This window comes from Cebus imitator, unplaced genomic scaffold (genome assembly GCF_001604975.1).
Source record: "Cebus imitator isolate Cc_AM_T3 unplaced genomic scaffold, Cebus_imitator-1.0 Scaffold48, whole genome shotgun sequence".
NCBI classification, from domain to species: Eukaryota; Metazoa; Chordata; class Mammalia; order Primates; family Cebidae; genus Cebus; species Cebus imitator.
The window spans coordinates 1,141,515-1,160,108 of record NW_016107363.1 but is presented as its reverse complement, the minus strand read 5'-3'; the positions used below and the strand labels follow the sequence as shown (position 1 = coordinate 1,160,108).

At 38.6% G+C, this 18,594-nt stretch overlaps 1 protein-coding gene across 7 annotated transcripts in view; it reads left to right on the top strand.

The window, feature by feature from the left end:
* ATXN7 (ataxin 7) overlaps positions 1-18,594 on the top strand; it is a 136,331-nt gene that overhangs the window by 16,640 nt on the left and 101,097 nt on the right. For 3 of the 7 annotated variants that reach the window (XM_037738031.1, XM_037738032.1, XM_017527352.2), the window contains exon 2: positions 17,059-17,157. The gene's annotated coding sequence lies outside the window, so the exon portion shown is untranslated. Of the gene's footprint in view, positions 1-13,651; positions 17,158-18,594 lie in introns of those variants that run through there. The other 4 variants (XM_037738034.1, XM_037738035.1, XM_037738030.1 and 1 more) reach the window with 3 other exon arrangements.

Genomic DNA, 18,594 nt, shown 5'->3' with positions numbered 1-18,594 from the left:
GTACAGATGAAAAAAGTACCAAGTAGCCCTGATTCAAGGAGCTGGGGTCAGAGTGAGCTTTTCCCTGCTGTTTCATCAAGGGCAGCCAGTCTTTTGGTGCCTTTCCATTGCTGAAAGGAAGGATGACATTGAAAACCTTGAACATATCTTTCAGTGGTCTTCTGGTCTGGCCCTGCCTGCATCTTCTCCCTCACCAGATGCTCTGGCTTTTTAGTTTCTTGAACTTGCCATTCTTCCTCAGTGTCTTTTCTACTGAAATATCATTTGTCTGGGATGCTTGCTGCTACCCTCATCTCCCTAACACCTTTTCTGCCTCCTTTAAATGCCACCTCTTCACAGAAGCCTTCCGTGACCTTCTAGACAAAATTCAGTGACCTTGTTACTTGCTTTAAAACCCTGTGTATTCAGACACCCTGCCCGTCTCATTCAAAGTGCTCTTTCAATTTATTTGTGTAAAGGTTTTATGGCTTTCTTTCCTACTAGAAGTAAACATGTTGAGAACAGGGTTCATGGCTGTTTCACAGCCGTCTCCTTGGTGCCAAGCATGGCGCTCAATAGAGACTTGCAAAAAAAGGAAAAAGAACTGGTTTCAACCCACCCCTACTACTCACCAGCTCTGTGACATTTAGTGTTTTGCTTATTGGCCTCTCAATTTGTTATCTGTAGAATGGGAATAATGATGATAGTGGCTATCATTTATTGAACACTTAGTATGTGCCAGACTATGCTTGCATTATCTTTTCAATTAAACCCCATCAGAGAAGTGAAAAGATTTGTTTTAAGTCACATAGTTTGAAAATAGAAAACAGGATTTAAACTTGTGTCTGTTTACTTCCAAAAATGGATTGCTCTTAGCCATGCCTTTTTGTGATTGACCTGGGGGTAAAACCTGTAAGGGAAAAGGTCTTTGTTACAGGGTAATACCAATGCTGAGAATGCTGAGGTTGAGGAAGGAGCAGGTTGGGAATCTCTTAAGCCATTTTAGGGAATCAATATGGGATTAACTTTGCCTATTCCAAGAGATAAGTGACCTCTAAACTGATTTCTGAGGAAGTTAGTTGGGTCTAGAAGCAGCCTGAAGTGCAAATACTCTAAGGCAGGAAAACTTTTCAGTGTGTTGGAAACTGGCCTTGTTCATTATTATTGGAGCTTTTTTTTTTTTTCCTTTGAGACAGAGTGTCAGTTGCCCTGGCTGGAGTACAGTGGCACGATCCCTGCTCACTGCATCCGCTGACCCCCGGGTTCAAGCGATTCTCCTGACCCAGCCTCCTGAATAGCTGGGATTACAGGCACCTGCCACTACACCCAGCTAACTTTTTGTATTTTTAGTAGAGATGGGATTTCACCACATTGGCCAGGCTGGTCTCGAACTCCAGAGCTCATGATTTTCCTGCCTCGGACTCCCAAAGTGCTGGGATTACATGGGTGAGCCACTGTACTCGACTGCTTGATTAGGGCATTCTACAGGGCTAGGAACTATAAGGTAGGGCTACAGAGTAAGTAAAGAGACTTACAGGCTGCTGGGCCAGGGAGTCACTTTCTTTTAAACACTGTGGGGAGTCCTTGATGGGTTTTATTTGCTGAAAATATTTTGGGTGCTGAAAGTCCCAATTTGGAGTCCACCTTGGATCAGAAGTATCCAAAGCCCTTCTGTCAGTTTGCATTTCTATCAAAAAACACATTTCAACTAACTCTTATTCAACTGCTGCACCCAGTATGACAGTGTTTGAAAAGGAACCAGCATTGTGAGGTGAGGAATGGACTTTTAGTTGTAACAGTATAATTTTGCTGCTGTTGTTATTGTTTTCCTTTGGGAACAGGTTGCCTAGCCCAGATGGATGGCAACCTTGCACAAGTTACTTCACCTGTATAGCCTCTCATCTGGAAATTAGAAATAGTTAAAATATCTATCTTGTTAGCTTGTGCAACATTTACATAGTGCCTGGCATAAAATAAACTTTTAGGCAATATTAGCTGTTACTGTTTTTAATATGACCTGTCCATTCTGGCCTTTGAATCTCTCTTTTTTTTTTTTTTTGAGTCTGAATCTTGCTCTGTCGCCCAGGCTGGAGTGCAGTGGCGTGATTGCGGCTCACTGCAACCTTCACCTCACAGGTTCAGGCAGTTCTTGTGCCTCAGTCTCCCAAGTAGTTGGGATTACAGATGCGTACCACCATGCCCAGCTAATTTTTTTGTATTTTCAGTAGAAACAGGTTTCACCATATTGGCCAGGCTGATCTCGAACCCCTGTCTTCAGGTAATTCACCTGCCTCGGCCTCCCAAAGTTCTGGGATTATAGGTGTGAGTCACCACACTCGGCCTCTGGCCTATGACTCTTAAATGAGTATGTGGTGTTTATGTATCAGACAGGTTGATTGGGACATAGATACTGACATTTTTAAAGATCGTGGTTTTAGGATTTTACAAAGTAAAACTGGCAATTAAAAAAAAAGGCAATGAACACCTTAGTGAGGCAGTTCTGATGTTTCCTAGGTGTGTTTGTGATGAAATGCATAATATGAACATGAACCAGTAACTTAAAGAGCCCATGGTGTGTGCCAAGACTGTGTTCTCCATGCATTCTTCCTGAGAAGTAGGTTTGATTATACAATATCTATTTTACAGATAAGGCCGTGATCTTTTCTTTCTAAGATGTTATTAGACAGCTATAGACATGGGCACTAATCCATGTGCTTCTCCAAAACTTTTTGAGCCTTCAGCTATGTGTAAAGGCTTGGCTTACCTTCCATCAACTTCAGCAGCTCTGCTGGAAGGGAAAATTGGAAATAGGGCCCTTAATTTTTTCTCATTATTGGATTAATTGGAAGCACTAGGCATGGTATGCTGCCTGGTTCATAGTAGAGGCTCAGTAAATGTTTATTGAATGTAAATGTGAATCAGACCTAGTGAAAAAAAGATAGAGGAAAAGCAGTATTAGATGCTGGCTCCAGCCTATTTTCTATTTTAAAAAAGTCTGAGGTTACCAGAGATTTTATTACCATAGTCCATTTGTTAATATTGCGAACTAGTACTTGGTGGAAATCTGAGGTGAATAATTGCCCAGTGTGTGTCGTATGGGATTAACTCTAGTCTAGGCAATTTAGTTATTTCTAGAAATCTGTTCACTTCCCACTAGGTACCCCTACTGCCCAAGAAGCTCTAGGCTGAGTGCTTGTGTTTAGCTGATTCGTTTATTCCCAAAGAAAAACTAGTTGTAACATTAAAATATGTAAAGCATAAATCGGAAGTTGTAACTGCCATAAGTCATCACTAGTGTATTTCAAAGCCAGATCTGATTGATATTTCTGTTTTCCCTGAGCTCAGGTAATTAAGCATTGACACCAAGGAAATATCATTTAGTATTAAGGGGAGAAAAGAGAATACCTTATTGTATAGAACAGCAAACGAATAGCACTTAATTCTAGATTTCTTGTTTCCCCCAACAACAGAAAAATATATAAATTTTTTTCCTCTTGGGGAACTTGATTGGGATATTAATTGACCATGTCAAACCTGAAAGTCCGAGGGTAGCTTGATTACCAAGCTTGACTGATTACCAAGCATCCTTTTCATATTTATTATGTTACGCCCCAAAATGAAGATGCTTGAAGAGATAATTTTGTTGATTTACTCTAGAAGAAGTAGTTCATGTAGAAATTTTAAAGTGTCAAACATTAAGTGACTATTAAGACCCACTGTCCAGATCTTGGTTTCTAATACCATTTTCCATTAAAAGGAGATTCTGTGCCTGGGACAGGGAAATAAACAATATGAGCCTATAGTATCTTCTATTTCCAGAAAGTAAGGAAACACACACACACACACACACACACACACACACACACTCTCACTCTCTTTCTCTCTCTCTCTCTCTCTCTCTCTATCTCTATCACCACACAGTGATGGTATATGTCAAAGGGACCAAAGAAACAACTGAAAGAGCTCCCAAAAGTCAAACTGGAACAATTTGAGCAGCTAAAAAACATAGTATTAGATTATAACCCAACATATAAAATAGATATAAATAAAATATAAAGTATACATATATATATTTTTAAAGGCTCATATAAATATATAAACATATAAATAATATGTGATATAAAATCATAAATATCCATGAGGCCATAGTGGTATAAATCAGTGATTAGATAAATAAGCACATGGGAGAGAATAGATAAATCTTTCATATAAAAGAAAACGGAATGATTTATACAAATAATCCCCTCTCAGGGAGATGGAACATCACTGCCCATTTCTCTTTTTTTGTTTTTTCTTTTTTGAGTCAGGTTCTCTGTCACCCAGGTTGAAGTGTAGTGGCACAATCTTAGTTCACTGCAACATCTGTCTCTTGAGTTCCAGCTATCTTCCCCCCTCAGGCTCCAAGTAGCAGGAACTACAGGTGTGTGCCACCATGCTCAGCTAATTTTTTTTTTTTCCTGTATTTTTTGTAGAGATGGGATTTTGCCATGTTGCCTGGGCTGGTCTGGAACTCCTGGGCTCAAGCGATTCACTTGCCTCAGCCTCCAAAAGTGCTGGGATTATAGGTGTGAGCCACCGTGCCCAGCCCACTGCCCATTTTTTAAGTCTGAGCTGTGCCAAGTGACTTCCTTCCAAAGAGTGCAATATGGAAAGGGAGGAAAGAGACAGCTGCCTGACATTGGCCCTAGCAGTGATTTTTTAGATATTACCTGAAAAGCACAGGTAACCGACAAATAGAAAAATGGGGTTGCGTCAAACTAAACAGCTTCTGTATAACAAAGGAAATAGTCAACAGAGCGAAAAGACAACCAACAGTATGGGAGAAAATACTTGAAACCATGCATGTGATAAGGGGTTAATATCTAAAATATATAAGGAACTCAATAACAAAACAGATAACCCAATTAAAAAATGTGAAAGAACCTGAATTGACAAAGAAGACATACTGATGGCCAACAGGTATATATGAAGAGATTCTCAGCATCACTAATCATCAGGGATGTGCAAGTTAAAACCATGGTAAGATATCACCTCACTCCTGTTAGAATGGCTATTAACAAAAAGACAGAGGATAACAAGTTTTGGTTATTATGTAGAGAAAGGGGAATCTTTGTATATTGGTAGTGGGGATGTAAATTATAGTACAGCCTTTAAAAACAGTCTGGAAATTTATCACAAAATTAATAATAGAACTATATGATCCAGCAGTCCTACTTCTGGATATATATCCAAAGGAAATCAGTATGTTATAGAGGTATCTGCACCCCCATGTTCATTGCAGCATTATTCACAATAGCCAAGATATGCAGTCAATCTTGGTATCCATCAATGGATAAAAGGATAAAGAAAATGTGATATTTAGGCTGGGCGGTGACTCATGGCTGTAATCCCAGCTCTTCGAAAGGCCGAGGTAGGTGGATCATTTGAGACCAGGAGTTCAAACTAGCCTGACCAACATGGTAAAACCCCGTTTCTACTAAAAATACAAAAAGTTAGCAGGGCATGGTAGTGTGCACCTGTAGTCCCAGCTATTCAAGAGGCTGAGACAGGAGAATCGCTTCAACCCACGAGGCGAAGGTTGCAGTGAGCCGGAATCGCACCACTGTACTCCAGAACGAGATTCTGTCTCAAAAAAAAAGAGAGAAAAAAGAAAATGTATCCAATGTACATATGCAAATAATGTAAGACTGTTCAGCCTTAAAAACTAAGGAAACCCTTTCATTTTTGACAACGTGGATGAACCTGGAGTATACTAAGAGAAATAAAGCAGACACAGAAAGACAAATACTGCAGGAATCTCACTTACATGTGAAATCTAAAAACATTGAACCACAGAAGCAGAGAGTAGAATAATGGTTTCCATAGGCTGGGAGTTGGGGAAGTGGTGGGAGAAATAGGGAGATGTTGGTCAAAAAGTACAAGTTTCAGTTAGGTTCAGTGAGTTCTAGGAATCTATTATTCCGCCTGGTGACTCTAGTGAGTAGTACTGTATACTTGAAAATTGCTGAGAATATATCTTAAATGTTCTTACTCCCCCCAAAAATGAGGTGATGGATATGCTTATTAGCTTGATTTAACCATTTCATAATATACACATATATCAAAATGTCACATTTACATTGTATAATTTTGTCAATCATGCCTTAAAGCTGGAGGAAAATAAATAATCACATGTTGGTATTGGTTCATTAGCTGTGACAGAGATACCATACTTACATAAGAGGTTAGCAGTAGAGAAAACCAGGTGTCGGGTTTACAGGAACTCTCTGTATAATCTTTGCCACTTTTCTGTAAATTTAGTCATCCTAAAATTAAAAGTTTATTAAAAAAAAAACAACAGAATATTTTGTAGTAATTGACAAGATAAGCCTAAAATTTACATGGGAATGAAGTAGGTCAAGAATAGTCAAGATAAAAGTTTAAAAAAAAAAAAAAAAAAAAAGACTACAACAAGGACAGTAGTATATAGTTCAAGTTTAATTTTCATCCCACAGGGAGCCCGAGGTAAATAAAATAGCCCTTAGTGTTCTGGTCTTATTATGGTGTAAAGTGGGGCAATTCTTCCTTGCTGTTGTCTTATAAAGCCATGACAGTTTGTTTGCAAAATCAGAGAATGCAGTATTTCTTAATGTGTTCCTGTGGAATTTCCTACTGGCATGACTTTTTTTCCCCCTTTGCTTCTGCTCAGTAGCAGTCCCTTGAGTGGCATTTGCTGTCCTAGTTAATCAGAGGGTAGGAGAAATGAAAAACTCCTCTTCCCCCTCCCCTGAAGTTTCAATGGGCACTGGAAATGTAGGTCAAATTGCATCACCGTAGAAAGGAGCGAACAGGAAGGTATTTATGAGGTGCTGCCAATGTCTCTTTAGATTCAGAGTCATGACGAACTGGTGTTGAGCTCGTTTATATGTGAGATACAGGGAATCAGGTGATCATGTTTGTGATGTAGTCCCAGAATGTCATATTTCAACCAGTGATAAAAGATCTCTGTCTGAAACCCTAGTGGAAATGACTTAACACTGGCTTTGTTTAATTTGCATCTCCCAGCTTCCTGAATTCTTTTTGTCTCTTATTTATTATTGGCACATTGCAACAATTTGTATTAATTTAGCCAGAGAGATGTTTGAATTGTATAAACTATTGCCCTGTGTACATTAAAAAAAAATCTATTGTTTGGTAGTCATATAAGTCTAATAATGTATTTTGCAAATTACATATAATCATATGCACAGTGACATCTTGATTAGCACACAGAAACCACAAAATATTTTTTTATTTTTAAATTATGTTTAGAGTATCTGCTACATGGATCTCAGTTTTATTATTTTATTTTACTTTTTGAGACATTTTTCAAGTATACAGTGAGAGTCTCACCCTGCCACCCAGGCTGGAGTGTGGTGGCACCATCTCATCTCACTGCAGCCTCAACTTCATAGGCTCAAGTAATCTTCCCCGCTCAGCTTCCCAAGTAGCCGGGACTACAGGCATGTGCAACCATACCCAGCTATTTTTTGTATTTTTTTTTTTTTTTTTGTAGGACAGGGCTTCATCATGTTGCCCAAGCTGGGTCTCAAGTGATCTGCCTGCCTCAGCCTCCCAAAGTGCACGGATTACAGGTGTGCATGCTGCGCCCAGCCTCTCCATTTTTTTTTTTTAATAGAAATATCATATAGATTTTAGGGTATAAGAAGACTTTAAATACATGTTTTTATTTTTTACATATTATATGCTACCTCCTCCTTTGTAAGATATCCAGATATTGACTGCCAAAATACTCTGTGTTACTGACAGTGTTATGAACAGTAAGCAAAACCAACTGTAAAATCTCTATTTTCACTCCCTTCTTCCCCCATGAAGATAATCAGTAGTTTTTTTATGTACAAAATGGAAAGTCAGATGACAAAAGATTTTTACAGAGGCTTGGGTATTCTTTAATTGTATGAGTTGAATAGATTATTCTGTGAAATATGTTTATAATTCAACTTGTTTTTATCTATTTTTTTAACTTTATTTTTATAAAAATAAAAGATAATTATAAATTTATAGGAAGTTGCAAAGATGGTCCGTCTGATTATTCTTCACCCAGTTTCTGCCATTTATTATGTCTTAAGTATACTGCAGTCTTAAAACTAGGAAATTGACATTGGTTTAAAGTGTATGTATGGTTTTGTGTCATCTTATCATGTGTATTTTTGTGTAATCACTGCCACATCAAGATGCAGAACTATTCTATCACTAAAAAGATCTCGGCCAGGTGCGGTGGCTCACTCCTGTAATCCCAGCACTTTGGGAGGCCGAGGTGGGCAGATCACGAGGTTAAGAGATCGAGAGTATCCTGGCCAACATAGTGAAACCCCATCTCTACTGAGAGTACAAAAATGAACTGGGTGCGGTGGCACATGCCTATAGTCCCAGCTAGTGGGGAGGCTGAGGCAGGAGAATCGCTTGCACCTGGGAGGCAGAGGTAGCAGTGAGCTGAGATCGTGCCACTACATTCCAGCCTGGCGACAGAGTGAGACTCTGTCTCAAAAAACGAAAAAACAACAACGATAAACAAAGATCTCCCCTGTGTTACCCCTTTATAGACACATTCATTCCTGTTACCCTCACAATTCCTAACTCCTGGCATCTGCTAATCAGTTCACCAACTCTAAATTTGTCATTTTGGGAATGTTACATAAATGTGATCTTTTAAAATTGGCTTTTTTTACTTAGCATTTTAAAAATTTTATTTTTAAAAGAATATGATAAAAATTTTAAAAGAAAATATATTTTTTAAATTTGTTACCCAGAGTTTGATTAACTAATTTTTAAGACTGTATTTTTCTAGCTTGGCTGTTCCATTCTCTGTGTTGCTATATTTGAACAGTAGCTAAAGTCGAATGTGCCAACGTAATAGCTGATTATAGCATTAACCTTATTGCCTGCTGTTAAGGATGATACCCTGACGTTAAAGGGAAAATTACCCTGGGAAAAGTCCATCCTATCAACAAAGTAGATATTACAATTGATGAAGAGCAGGAATAAGTCCAAATGTTTATACCGAATAAAGTAACTGACCATATTTGTACTCCATTTCATCTTGAAATAGCTCTTTAAAGGAGAGAGACTTTTTAGAACGTGATATTTAAATGAACAGCAGTTGAAATATTTACATTAACGTAAAGCTTATGTCATAGAACTGTGGAATGTCACCATATGAAATCCAGTGTCTGCCTCATGTTAAGATTATTTGAATGTCCTGAGTAGGAAATGGAGTTCTGTGGATAGGCAAAGGCTGGAAACAGCCTCAGAAAAAAATCTTCAGATGCTGGTATACTGTTTTCTGACAAAATATGAAGAATATTTTAAGATCTGTAGGAGGGCATGTTAGTGTTTGGCTACAAATGCCACGTGGTCAAACCTATAGAACTGAGCAAATAGAAGGTGAATCCCAGGATACCATTCTGCCGCTCATGGCAGTGAATAAGCACTGGCTCCTCAGCTTCTCCGGAATTCATGTTCCTGAGGTTGTGTCAGGACAGATTTTTATGAATAGGATAATCTTGTAACTAGCAATTGATTTTTGTTTGGCCCTGGCTCCTAAAGTTTTAGACAGTCTTCCTCCCAGTTGGGAAAATATTCCTTGTAATTAAAATCATCCTCTACTTACCAGCTTAACATTTTTCCCTTGATCACATTTATTTTCTTTAAGCAGCATATGATTGTACTTAAAGTAGCTATTGGGATAGAGGAGAAGGGAAACAATCATTTATTGACCATCAGCTATGTGCCCGCCACTTTGCTAAGTGTTTAGGTACATTCATGCATGTAATTGCAGTATTGAAAATTTGCATTAATGATTCTCATTCAGTTACAGATCTGAAATCAAGCATCCTAAGCAACTCTTTGTAGCAAGCCAATTTTCTTGGTCAGATTTACCCAAGGGGTTTGTTGACCAAAACACTGTAGAGAAAGAGTGAGACATAGTGCACATATGCCTCTGAGAAATGGCTTAAATAATACAGTTATATCTATTAATTTGTATATTCATGAGAAAATGTGTGAAATGATACAGAATTTAGAAATGTAAGACCTACCCCCGTCTCCTCTTAGCTGTTTATCCGAATAAGAGAAACAACTGTTGAGTTAAAGAAAACATCAACTATCTGCAGGACTTAAACTGCTTAACCTGTCAATGCAACATGTATAACAAGGCATTACATAATTAATCATGAAATAAATCTTTCAGATGGTAAATGCTTTAATATTCAGAAGAGGAAATGATTACTGATCTCTGACCCTTGATTTTATCACCAATGATTTTGCTACCTCATAGAAGTGAATAAAATGATATATATAAAACACTTAGTATAATGTCTGCTACTTAGTATACCTTCTGTAAATTACAGCTGTTGCTGTGGTAATGAAAATTATGATGATAAAAAGAATGCTTTATAAGGGTAGACTGACTGCTATAATGACCCAAAACCCCAGTGTCTTAACACAGTATATGTTTATTTCTTGTTTAAGCTCAGAGTGTGTTGGTAAGGAGACTCTTGATTCCCCCAGTCATTCAGGAGTGAAATTGTGTGGCTCTGCCCTCCTGTACATGCTTGGAGCCCTTTCCATTAGACCAGCAGAGGGTAGGAGAGACTCAGGCTCAAGCCAGAGAGCTTTGTGTGGGCCTAGCCTAGAACTGTGGCACCTAACATTTCTTTTTTACTTATTTTTATTTTTATTTTATTTTCTTATTTTTTTGAGACAGAGTCTTGCTCTGTCGCCCAGGCTGGTGTGCAGTGGCATGATCTGGGCTGACTACAACCTCCGCTTCCCGGGTTCAAGCAATTCTCTTGCCTCTGCCTACTGAGTAGCTGGGACTATGGGCGTGTACCACCATGCCTGGCTAATGGCTTGCCTTTGGCAAGCCATTTATCGATTACAGACCTGCATTTCTTCACTTACAGTATTTTTCGTAGGACTGTGGTGAAGATTAAACAAGACAGTGCACATACAGAGTTTAGCAGAGGGTCTGATCCAAGTTAAGCACTCAGCAAAAATTGTTCTTATGGGTAGTATTAGTAAGTATGGCCTCAGAGTAAAATGCATGCTAGCTGTTCGTTTATTTAACATCTATCCTAAGGGACCATGCTAGATTAGCAAAGAATGACTTAACTGAGGACATTTATATGAATTTTAGAATTTTGTAACCCCAGGCCAGTAATAATGTTCCCCTGGTAGACTGTTGGGGGACAAACTCTCTTTGTTCCCCAGGCTTTCCTCCTCCCAGTCAACTTTAAAGATACGCCTACCTCCACCACAGACACACACACACACGCACGCATGCACGCACGCACACATACACACACACAGCAACTCCTACCCGGACTTTTATTTACTTCTTACTCCTCCTTTTCCCTTCCTCAGCACATTGATGTCTATAGGCGAGTTTGGGAAGAGTAAAGGTAAATGCCAGAACAGCTGTTTATTCCACTGGCCTAATTGCAAGTTCTTAGCAAGGCAATAGCATCCCAATCCTGGCACATATTAACCTGAGTGGCTAGGTAGCTGTCAGAACCTATGGTTCCATTTTATCCAGTTTAATTCATTAGACATTTATTAACACTTAACAGCATTTGGCCTTGGGGATACAAGAATGAAATGTTGTGGACCCAGCCTCCAGGAAGCCCACCTAGGGCAGTAGGCATGATGACCTGATGAAGTTTCATCTGAGCTAGGTTTTGAAGGCTGGATGGGAGTTACCTGGAAAGTTAAGAAAGGGGTTCAAGGAGGTATGAACAGCAGGTTTGGAGAAACAGGTAGGAATTGTGGCGTATGGCAGTGGAGGGAACGGTTTTAAGCTCAGCTCGAATATGCCACCACCTCAGCCTTTATTGGTGTCATCTCACAAGCCTCAGTTTTCTGTTAAAGGAGCACAGAAAGTTTCTGTGTTATGATGGGAGGACTAAGTGAGATGATGCATATAAAAGGCTTACTTTTTGTTACTGGGCACATGCTATAAGTGTTCAGTAAATGTTAGCTACTACTACTATTGTCATTTGCTCTTGTAAATTGACTTTCAAATCGATTTGATTAAGGTGTTGCACAATGACAAATTATGGAACTACTGGAAATTTGTATTTTAATTTTCTTTTGGGCTAATGGTGAAATGGTGCCCTATAGTCAGAAATAATGGACCAAAAAAAAATCCTTGCTGACCTTTCTTTGCTAAAATGAGAGGGAACCTGGTTAACCTCAGTGAAGCCTGGGAGACGTGGGCTCAAGATGGGAGAACTGTGCATCCTGAAATGGCAAGAGTGAAGGATGACTATATTGAACATATTTGGAGAGAGGAGAGGGACTAAACATTGTGCCGGTATGTACTTACAGAAGCTGTTAGAAAATGGAGGCTCCTTTAGAAATAAGACTCCCTGTGAGGGGTTCCATGAAGTGGTGGGAAAGCCCTAGGACTGACTGCAGTGACTGAAATGTACACAAACCCAGGCAAGAGTTACTGGAGTCCTTTCTCATAATTGGTCCTAGCTCCCTCTCCACTCATGTGTTTTCACATTGACTTGATGTTCAGTGTAGTAACTGAGCAGTGGCTGTAGCTCAGTAGGTAGAAAAACCCTCTAACCTTTGAAGAGGGGAATACCCAGTAGCACCTTCGAAAAAAAGATTGTATATAGAGTTTCATTCTTAAATTTGCTTTACCAAGGAGAAAGCCTGTGAGAATGAAAGCAAGGTAGAACTGGGGTCCAAAGGGAGGGAGTAAACTAGAAACCATGTTAATTTGTATTTCTGGAGAATGTGCCTGCAGTTGACATATAACTTGCTTTAAACATATTTGTAACCTGCTTAAAAAATTTGGGCTTTGGTGGTGGTTTTTCATTTGAGAGAAAAGATTTAGGAAGACAATATAGCTCTGGGGCACAAGCATGGCTACCTACAGGAGTCAGGTCTGAAAGGAAAAAAAGTGATGCAGCCAGCTGGGTACTTTTGGAAATTACATGCCCAGCGACAAAGGGCAGCTCCTAACACAGCATCATTCAGTTATCCACCTTCAGGAAGGTTAGCCCCTGTCGCCAGGTTTTTAGATTTTCCCAGAGAAACCAAGAGTTTGCAATTTTATATGAATCTTCCTACCTTTTAAATGTTAGTAACAAAGTCATTTTTTTCTCCCCAAGATCACCATGGAAAACAAAAAGTGGGCTATTTTAGGCCTGTGGACTTTTCCATTTGCAGCAAGTATCAGGATGGAGAGAAAAATGCACAACCTAGGAGTTAGATGGCTCAGTTGAATAACACTGCCAATTCTAGTGCCAGACACAATACTTGGTATGGAGCACATTTTCAATGTGTTTTGTTTTGTTTTTGAGGCAGAGTCTCATTCCATTGCCCCTGGCTGTAGTACAGTGGTGTAATCATGGTTCACTGCAGTCTCAGCTTCCCAAGCTCAAGTGATCCTCCTGTCTAAGCCTCCTGAGGAACTGGTATTACAGGCATGCACCACCATGCCTGGCTAGTTTTAAAAAAATTTCTGTAGAGACAAGATCTCGCTGTTGCTCAAGCTGGTCTTGAACTCCTGGACTTAAGCAATCCTCCTGCTTTGGCCTCCCAAAGCACTGGGATTACAGGTGTGAGCCATTGTGCCCCAGCCTCAACATGTTTTTATTGAATAAATAAACCAGCCGAGATAAACCTCTCTTGGTTTTCAGTCTTTTCTTATCTAGTATGGAGAGATTGGAGTCAGCCTTCAGGGTTTCAGGTTGTTTTTTGTTTGTTTTGTTTTGTTTTTCCAGCTCTAATTTATAAGATCACAGCTCCTTGTGTTTTCCTTGTAGGACTCATTTTTCTAGCCCCTTTTCTTTCCTCTTATGCCCTCTCCGAGAACCTAGGGTGCCAGTCTCACATTAGAGGTTGGTGACTTTGCCTAGAAGTTAAGAAGTTTTAAGAGAGAAAAATAAGTTTATACTATTAGAAACCAGACTGACTTGGTTTAGCCTTTTTGCCTTCCTTTATTGTGATCAGTAGGTTTATACTTAATTTTGACAAACTGGATGACATAACAAGAGGTGATTCAGATTATGCCTTAAATTGCAGCAAGGTCTGAATCTTAAAAGAACACAGAAATGTTACTCTTAGAAAATAAGCCATTTTCCCTGTAAAAGCCAATATAACACTGCCCATGTTGCAGTGTAGGATTTTCTCTGTTTAAAATGAATGAAGGGATGTCTTTGAACCCTTGAGGTTTCTGCAGTATATTCTTTTATAACACATTCTGATGATAGCTTTACTTTTAAAATACGTTTTTACTATCTTGGACAAGATCATTTTTTGTTACAGTAATCACATTTCAGTTCAGAAAAATTAAGCTCATAAAAAGGAGGGCCATTTACCCTAGATGCCAGGGGATTCTTAGAACCCTAGGGAACCTAGGGAAGGAAGTGCTCTGGGCCACTCAGGGGATATGGCAGTAAGAAGAAAGCCCAAGAACACTTCTAAGAAGAGACTGTTTCTTTCTTTACCTCTCTCTCTCTCTCCATCTCTCTCTTGTTTTTTCTCCTGGGAGAAATGGGAGGTAAATGGCCTCGGGTTAGATTCACTCTTGAGTAGCATATTCATTCTTTCATTCTCTCTTTGCTGTCTTTTTCCTATAGACTGAGAGAGCACTGATAGGTAGCTTGCAGCCTGTACCAAACTAGACCCTCTTCATCTCACTTTCCTGTTCTAAGAAGAAAACATTGAATGTCTCAGTTTGTGTTGTGTGTACAGCTTTGACCAAGATGGGAGTAAGTAGTTTGTAGCACCGTAGCACAAGTATGACTTGGCATGAGGTTAAGAATTACATAGTCCTTAGAAAAAAGGGTCAATATAGGCTAGGAAGCTCCTCTAGGAGAGAGATGTCTTCTATAATCTCCTCCCTCCCCTTTAAAACAAAAAAGAGTAAATAAATTTATGTTTCATGTTATGTCTTTTTTCCTTCTCTCCCATTGCTAACTGACCATCATTTAAAGAAATATTTTTTAAAAGTATATTTATTGAATTCTTATTACCTAGTTCTTGGATGAATAAAAGGTATCAACTATAATGATTCTAAGAAAATGTTCTCAGTCTATTTAAAATTATTTCTTTTTAACAGTTTGTCTTTGCAAAACAAAATTAAGTTGCCATTTAGGCAGTTTGGTGTACTGAAAAGGGAACTAAATATCACCAAAGGCCTGGATTCTGGTTACAGTTTTACACCACTTGTTTGCTAGGTAATCTTGAGCAAATTATGACCTTTCTCAGTCTGTTTCCTCAGTAGTAAAATGAAGCTCATAGTAACAACTCTTTTGAACACAGGGTTATTGGCAGATCAAATGAGAGAATACATGCAAGTGTATAATATATTTTTCCCCCTACTAAAAAAAGGTTCTTGACCCCTATTCTAAGTAGAGAAGATACTGTTTTTAAATGCTGATTTTCAGTAACTACAACTATCATTTTTCTCTAAGAATCAGATTTCCTATAAAGCATTTTTACGGTATGGAGTAAGTGATGAATTCTTTTAAAACCAAACTATCCTGAAAGAGATTTCATAGTACTCTGAATCTGATGACTTCCTTGGATACTTTGGAGAAAAAGCAGCAGTGTCCAGATGGAAAATTGAAAAATGGCTTGACCTGGTGAAATAAGATCAAGTACAGAGTCTAATCTGATGCTGGTGGTGTTCCGCCTTCACCTTCTGTCTATTCTGAAGGAGTCACCATCAGGGTGGTGAATATATAACATCTTTATTGACTGTGTCTATCATGGCAATCTGTAATTAGCGTTGAGTGATTTTTGCCTACCTATAAAGTATTTAGGATTCAAAGAAATGGATTTTGGCTCAGGACAGACATGTTAAACAAGAAAACAGCTTTTATTGGAAATAAGGCAGAAAAGGAGCACTAAATGGAAATCAGAAATTTTAAAAAGGAAAGAGACTGGGAAAGAATTAGAAATCTGAAGGAAACATCTGGTTTATAAAGATTGTAGGAATTATTTTAAGCATTACTGAATAGCATTTTGAGTAAATAAAATGGACACTTTTAAAAAGTGAGAGGGAAGCAATATGACCTAATAAAGTATGAATAAATGTTCAAAACATGGCATAGAATTTTAGCCACTGATTTTCAGAGATGCTTTATTAGTATCTTAGGATCTCAGGCCATAGAAATATTTGGGTTACTATCTTAGAGTACATGAAAATAAGTAAAAGTTAAGCAAAGCAATGTTATCTCCTCCACATCTTGCTGTATAGCCAGTGAGGATTATAGGGAGAGAAATATATGAGCAGTGAATTTTTCATATGAACTCAGCCTGTCTTGCGCTTTGTACCTTGACAACATCTGCCCCATAGCTGTGTCATTGCCCGTATTTGCTGCTTTTTCTCTTCTGCTGCATGTCAGATTTGAAGACCAGCTTATTTTCTAACTTTGGTTTCTGTAATTCCTTGACTCCTTAACTCATTTGCCCCTCCACAAATTAATTAAAAAGTAGCTACATTTTACTTGAAATACATATGTATACAACTGTGAAGATAATGGAGCACATAGTTTCCTTGTGCTTTTTAGGAAGATGGTTTAATTGAATTTTTGTTTCCTGTTAAAGTATTAAAAATTGCTTTTATAAACTGCTGAGATAAGGACAGCGTCTGAGATAAGGACAGCGTGAGCTATCCAAATAGCAATCTTACTCAATGTGTATTTTTAAAATCTGTGATTTGACAGGTTTTATAAGAGCAGACTTTCTGAATCACCATTTTAAAAATTAAGTGGAAACTCATTAGTGGCAAATTACATACAGTGATTTTAGGCCCCAGGAGGCTAACTCTGTGTACCTATTGAATAGTCATTTGTTCTTAGTTTATTGTAAATATAGCCAATTAAGTTCATTGTTAAAAAAAAAAAACAACAAATTGCATTTGTTATAAAATTGGTAAAATGTCTTGTAATTTAACAGTTTGACATCACAAAGGGTATATAATAATTTTAGAATATCTGGCAACCAATGAGATTGTATGTTTCTGATTAGCTTTATCCACTGTTTTATTCATTTGCCTTTTTTCTGTTTTTTTAGATCTGAACAGAATTAAGAAGAACGAGCTTTCACAATTGCAGCAGATGAAGATACATTGTTAAATCGATAAGGATTTTTGGCCTACCCTCCAAAGAAAAGGTAACGGGCTGTTCTGATATAACAAGCGCAGCTGAATAAATACAGTGCTTCCAGTTATAATAGAGTTTGAGTTTTACCACAGGATGATAGTTTTTTAATTTTAAGGCATCTGAGTAAGATCTTAAATGTAACCCTGAATATGATCTTAGAAAAATAAAATGACAATGAATTTAGGAGTATGATATTATTATGTGTTTGTTTCTCAGCACAAAAACTGCTAGATAACAACCCCTCCAAATTTGTTAAAATTACAGGACGACTTTAGATACAGAACCTTCCTCTTCCAGTCTATACCCACTTTTTTCTGGGAAGTGATCCAAAAGTGTACTCTTGTTTCTTTCCAGCACCATTCTCCCAGCTCCTGTTTTCTTGTCTTTCCTTGTAATGTAGACACAGCTGCTTAGGGCAGGGGAGACCCTAAGCAAGATTGTAAAACAGTCAAGTGTTTTTCAGGGACACCTTCTGGGCCCAGTGCCTTTGCCCAGGCTGCCAGACAGCTCTGTGGTAATGAGCAGTCTCTGATCATTACAAAAATAGCAGCCATCATTAATGGAGTTTTTTTTTTTTTTTTTTAGACAGAGTCTCACTCTGTCACCCAGGCTGGAGTGCAGTGGCGTGATCTCGGCTCACTGCAACCTCCATCTCCTAGGTTCACGTGATTCTTGTATCTCAGCCTCCTGAGTAGCTGGGACTACATGTGCACACCATTACACCTGGCTAATTTTTGAATTTTTAGTAGAGATGGGGTTTCTCCATGTTAGACAGGCTGATCTCGAACTCTTAACTTCAAGTGATCCATCCGCCTTGGCGTCCCAAAGTGCTGGGATTATAGGCATGAGCCTCCAATGTTTGGCACGTGAATGAAGTTTCTCACTGGATGTGCACCATTGTACATTTATTGTTTGGGGAGGGTAGTGATGAAGTTTCAGATGATATGAAGCAGGAAATTCCTGGAGGAAATTTGATTTAAAAAAAAAAAAAAAAAAGGCTGAATATAGTGGCTCATGCCTGTGATCCCAGGACTTTGGGAGGCTGAGGTGGAAGGATTGCTTGAGCTCTGGAGTTTGAGACCAGCCTGGCCAATATAGCTACATCCCCATCTCTACAAAAAAATTTTAAAACTTAGCCAAGCATGTTGGTGCATGCCAGCTACTCAGGAGGCTGCAGTGGGAGGATCGTTTGAGCTCAAGAGCTTGAGGTGGCAGTTACTGATGGTGCCGCTGCTGCTACACACCAGCCTGAGCAACAGCAAGACCTTATCTTTAAAAAGAAGCAAATAAAAAAAAAAATTATCTTCTTACTTCTGAAAGGAATGAGATAGCTTATAAGTTAAGGTGCAGTTTAAGATGAATTATTAAAGAATAAAACAGAACAGAATTGAAACAAGACCAAAGGAGTTTCTGCTCCTGGAATCAATCATCTTACATACTTAGGCAA